A 6,000-nucleotide genomic window follows, 5' to 3' on the forward strand; every position below is an offset into this window, starting at 1 on the left:
TCGAGCCCCGCGTCGGGCTCTGTGCTGACTGCCAGCTCAGAGCCTGGAGCCTGCTTCAGAGTCTGTGACTCCCTCTCTCTCTGACCCTCCCCTGCTCACGCTGTCTCTCTCTCTCTCTCTCCTAGAAATAAATAAAAACATTAAAAAATTTTAAAAAAAATTTAAAATTTTATATCTCTGTGGATCTGTGGGTTCCTGTTGTTTCAATGGCTATCATCTGTCAATATCGTTGTTTATCTTGATGCTCTAATTTTTCCAGATTTGGCCAGGGGGAGCCCATTCCAACTGGCTCCTATATCATTTAAAACAATTTCCGTCATTTTTAAAAGCATGTCCTTACTTTCTGGCCGCACAAGTGTTCCAGGCACATCTACTTCCCCTTCCTTTGCCCTAGAACCAGCTGTGGCTCCAAGCAGTTCATATTCCTTTCAGTGGAGGACATTATTTCAAAACCAAGATTTGGGCCATCAATGTGCTTGCCAGTGGGATGTCACAGCTCTCAGCCTCTACCAATGGATAGAGTTGGGAAATTACACAGTATGTAATACACACACATTTGCACCCATATTTGTTGAAAACCATGAATTCATATCAATGCTTCTAGTTCTAATCCAACATCACTGAGTATATTCTAGTTTTCTCCTTTTACATATTTGCACTTCCTTTTTGACTGTGAGAAGCCGGATTCCGCTTATCTTACCTGCTGTCTAGTTAACCTCCAGACCCTGTGAGCCCCACTTGGTGTGTGGGTCCTGACACCAGCTTGGGCCTGCCTCCTGCAGATCTCTTGTCTCATTTGGGCCTACCTAGTGGCATTTTGGTGAAAGAGAGTAAAAAGGAAGGAGGAAGGGAGGGAAGGTGGGAAGTAGGGAGAGGGAAAAAAGAAGGGAAGGGGCGCCTGAGTGGCTCAGTTGGTTGAGTGTCCGACTTCGGCTCAGGTCATGATCCTATAGTCTGTGGGTTCGAGCCCCGTGTCGGGCTCTGTGCTGACAGCTCGGAGCCTGGAGCCTGCTTCAGATTCTGTCTCCCTCTCTCTCTGACCCTCCCCCATTCGCTTTCGTTTCTGTCTCTCAAAATAAAGACATAAAAAATTTAAAAAAAAGAAGGGAAGAAGCTAATAAATAATTTTTAAAGCAAAAGGAGGAAGGGAAGGGGATAGGGAAAGTCCTATGGGTTTTGCACATTTTTTTTAATGCTCAAAATGAACAATTTTATATTTGTGGTAAACTCAGTATCATTTGATTCTCTCAGATATTAATTTATTTTATTCTTAACATTCCAACAAGCAGAACTAAGAACAATAAGTAGGAATTGTATGGTGGCAGGTTTCAGCTCACTAAGAAAAACATTTCTCTAGTCAGAGCTGTTCCACACTGAAGGGTCTTGGTTACAAAGGAGTGAGCTCCCTGCCAACAGAGGAGTTCATTTAGAGACTATAGGACAGACAGTTAGAGGGGCAGTGAAAAGTTTTCTTGCATTGGGAGACCAATTGGATTAAACGCCTGTAGAGTTCAATGCTGACTCGGTGATAGCGGCTTCGCTGGAAGCCAGAATGTTGATCATGTTTCCCAAGGAGCAGTGACACCAAACTCCTTCATGGGGGACCGAGCGGGTAGTCAGGTCTCCAGAAGACTTTTCTCTCTTTCCTGCTGGAGTCAGCAGCAAGTTGGGTCTCCCAGAGCCCGGTGAGGGTGCAGCTCAGAGCCACACCAACATGAAGGAGCTATATGTGTGTTTGCATGATGAATTTGCATCTCGAGATAAAACGTAGCTCCGGATTGAGACAGCCTTTAGTTCCAGTGCCAACAATGTAATGTTGGCTTCAAAGAAGAAACTAAAAAATGTTCTTCTTGGAGCTGGTTCTGGCCCTTATATTTCTTTTATTGTTCCCAAATGGACCACATACTGGGGAGCTTTTGCGATTGCCCTAACTACAGTAACCTGTCAAACACAACAAGCAAAATCCAAAAAGACTTAGTTTCTTCTTCAGAGGAAATTCGAATGTCAGATGTTTCTATAGTCCTGCCTGTTCATTTTTCCAACCCTCACTCATCTAATCTACCTATGACTGTACAGTAAGGAAGCTGCAGTTTTAATATCTTTTCAAATGTTGAATCAAACTTAAGACTTACAATTCCATATAACACCAGCAGGCATGCCTTTAATCTCCCAGGACCACCAACAGTTCAATAAACTTTAGTTGGATGCCTTCTTTGTGTGAGTAATTGTGCCAGCTCTGAATTGTACAACTAAGCAAGGTGTCCATGGCCCCATTCACAGGTAAGAAAGCTGAGGCAGAGTAGGTCAAAAACTTTGTTATGAGCATTAACAACCTTTACTGTCAAGGTATATTGTCTCTTCCTGCTTCCCAGAGCAGCATGGTTGCCTTGTTACTAAGGATGAGTGGAGTGGGGATCATCTACCTTGTAAATGACAGCGTTCACAAATGTGTTGTGTTTTCCTGAGGAAGGAGCGGTACATCAGAACCAATTTTTTTTGAAGTTTTAAAGTATTTATTTACTTTTGAGAGAAAGGGTGAGCGAGCATGCACACAAGTGGGGAGGGGCAGAGAAAGAGAGACACAGAATCCGAAGCAGGGTCCAGGTTCTGAGCTGTCAGCACAGAGCCCAACGTGGGGCTTGAACTCATGAACTATGAGATCATGACTGGAGCCGAAGTCGGATGCTTAACTGACTGAGCCACCTAGGCACCCCAGTCAGAACCATTTTAAACCAGGGGTCAAATCCTGATGGGATTCTGAATCTGGACATTTCTTTAATGTCTTCACAAACACCTGATGCTTCCTAGCTGGTTTCCATTATGTGTAAATACTTTTCAGCATGATAGTGTGTCTTTTGTAGGTGGGCACCCAGTTTATTACTGTGAATCCTGAAGAACAAGCTCTTCTACTAGGCAATAGTAATGTTAGTGACTGTTCAGTGAGCAGATTGCTGTGTGCTAGGCCTGTACAGACATTATCTCCTTAACCCTTTCCAACAGCAGAGTGCAGATGATTAATTCACAAATGGGGAAACTGAGGCTCAGAGAGGTTATGTGTTCATCCAAAGCCCCATTGCTAGAAAGTGGCAGTCAGGTTTAAAAAATTTTTTTTTTAAATATTTATTTATTTTTGAGAGAGAGAGAGAGAGAGACAGAGACAGACATGAGACAGAGAGACAGAGGAGCAGAGGAGGGGCAGAGAGAGAGGGAGACACAGAATCCGAAGCAGGCTTTAGGCTCTGAGCTGTCAGCACAGAGTCCGATGCGGGGCCCGAACTCGTGAACAGTGAGATCATGACCTGAGCTGCAGTTAGATGCTTAACCAACTGAGCCACCCAGGTGCCCCCAGAGTCAGGTTTTAAATTTAGACTTGTTCAACTCCAAAGGGGTGACATCCACCATACTACACTGCCCCTGAAGCCAGGTGGTGGAGTATTGGGTGGGTGGCAGTTACGATGGCTGCCAATGGACACAGGGGACCCCAAAGAAATAGGTTACATAAGAGTTAAAAAAATTCTACCAGGAAGGTTTTCATGTGTCTTTTCCAAAGACCAGAGTTCAGATTTATGATGTTAGAATATTCATGAGTCACCGCAGTGTCCTGTACTAGGTAGAAAAGCTTCTTGTGACAGAATTAACCTTCAGGCAAGAGCTCTTCTAAATTAAGGTTCAGATATGGCACATGTAGTCAATGCAGTCATACAAGCCACTTGGGAAGCTGTGGATTCACATCTTAAAACGGTATTTATGACTTGGAACATGGTAGTGTCTATTTCCATCCATCAATCCACCCCATCCACCCTTCCACCCACCCATCCATTATCTGCTATTTGCCTTAACCCCTGTTGGGGCCTGTAGAGTGTGCCAGAACCAAACCAAATAAACCCTCCTAAATGTTTTTCATCTAAGTTGGGGAGGAAGAGATAGGTGCATGTAAGAATAGATAAACCATAGGGCGACGAGGTGTCTAACGTAACAAAATGGGTGGTCCAGATACTAGGTGTTTTCCAGAGACCTAGAAAAGAGAGGTCTTTCAGGATGTGGTGAGGCTGGTCTGACCATTTTGGTCACCTTCAGGGACCTTTGTGGCACCTGCAAGTCTGCTGGGAGTCCAATTAGTGCTAGTCTTAATGCAGGCTGAGCTGAAAAGTTGGATATATGGTCTACTCACTGCTGAGATACAGTTTGGCTCTCTTTAGCTCTCTGTTTGAAAATGAGATGCCACCTTTCATCTTAAACAGCAGTGTGATGGTCCCACAGGATTGAAAGAAGATGAAACAAGCGGAGATTCATTGGAGGAAGACCTGTTCCTCTTCTTTCCCCAGTTTCATTGCTAAAATATAATGAGAGTTTGTTTGTCCGTCTGAAGCCAGAAAAGCCAGCTCTCCAACAGCAGTCTCCCCGAGCTTTTATGACCTCAAGGGCTTCAAGGTTGACAGTAGGGGACCCAGACACTGAGGGGGCCTTGAATGTGAGGTGCAGACATATGTGACATAATTAGGCAGACTTTATGAGGAAAGCAGAGAGAAGTCATTAGAAATGCTGTTTAACAAAGGGAAACTTCCTGCTCCTACCCCCCTATTAAAGAGCCGCTTTTCAACCGTGTTGCACTTCTTTGATCCCCGAAGGCCCCTGATGTTTCGCTCACATCCTGTCATGAGATTTAATGATGCCTCACATGTGCACCAGGAGCGCGGCCCAACTTAGCATCGTTTGGGGAAAGGCATTGTAACATGACAAGTTTTTGATGTGGTTCCTCGCACGGCAAGGTTATCGAGGTGGCTCTGCGGCCACTAGTGAGAGCCCTGATTCGGCTGGCTGTGGAAACGGTTGAAAAGAATGGTGGAGAGTGAGACATTGCCAAGTTCTTCGGCAGAAATTTTGTTTATTATGGGGTCTGTAGTATCAGCTGGTGCAACGCTCAGGAGAGGAAAGAAAGAATTTGGACTGTCTTCTTTCAAAAGGCTGGGGAATGTTTCAGAGGGATGGATCTTTTTCCAACCTGAGATTCCCTGTGATCATATACACGAACAGCTGCTAAAAGGAAGATTAATAGGCCCTTAGGGACCACCCAGCCCATACCAGATACATAAATCCTTCTGCAAAATTCCTGGTGGGCAGTCTTTCCCTGTCTGCCTACACAGCCCTAGAGATGAGGAACTCCACATGAGGCAGCCCAGCACACTGGCTGCCCTGACAGTGCGAAAGTTCCTCTCCATTCAGCTGCCTCCTGCAGCTTCCAACACTGGTCCCAGCTGGGCTCTTGGCAGCTACATGGAGCAACTGGACTCTTCTTTGCGAGAGTTCCCTGAGCCTTCTCCTTTCCAAGCCAAGCACCCCATTCCTGCTACTGTTCCTCTGATATGCTCTGGTTGCCACAGCCTGATGGTCCATACCTGATGGTCCTTCTTGGAATGTTCTGGCAGGACAGCATCACTGTCCGTGTTCTCTGCATGCCGATTTTAGTAGCTGTTGAAGGTTTCTGAAATGGAGCAGTCATCTCAAAATGCAATGGCAATAATTTGGATTTCCCGTGAGATTCCCAAATAGGTCCAAGTTCATATTCCAAGTGTTGGCTTGTGTGAGTATTTCTTTGCCTTCCTGGCTCTCTGGATTAAAAGCATGTCAAGGAGTGATGCTTGAGCCTCTCTCTTTGGTGATTTCACCCAGAGGACAGCCTGAGCGCCACAGATGAGAGCCAGTGAGATTGAAGTAAACCATTCCTAGCTGCCTCTTGGTGGAGATGCCTCTTGATCCATCCACTACTCTTCACCTGCACTGCCACCATATTGTCCAAGCTCCATCATTTCTGTCCCAGATGACAGCCAGAGCCTCCTAATGATCTCCCTACATTGAGTCCTGGTCCTATAAAGAGAAAATGCTAAACACATTTCAGCAGTTTCCCGGTGCACATTTGATAAACCCAAGATCTGACCACTGCCTACTTCTCCAAGGTCATCTGGTACCTCTCTTTCTCCTAACCTTACCCTCCATTCACAC

This window comes from Crocuta crocuta, unplaced genomic scaffold (genome assembly GCF_008692635.1).
Source record: "Crocuta crocuta isolate KB4526 unplaced genomic scaffold, BGI_CrCroc_1.0 scaffold229, whole genome shotgun sequence".
NCBI lineage: Eukaryota > Metazoa > Chordata > Mammalia > Carnivora > Hyaenidae > Crocuta > Crocuta crocuta.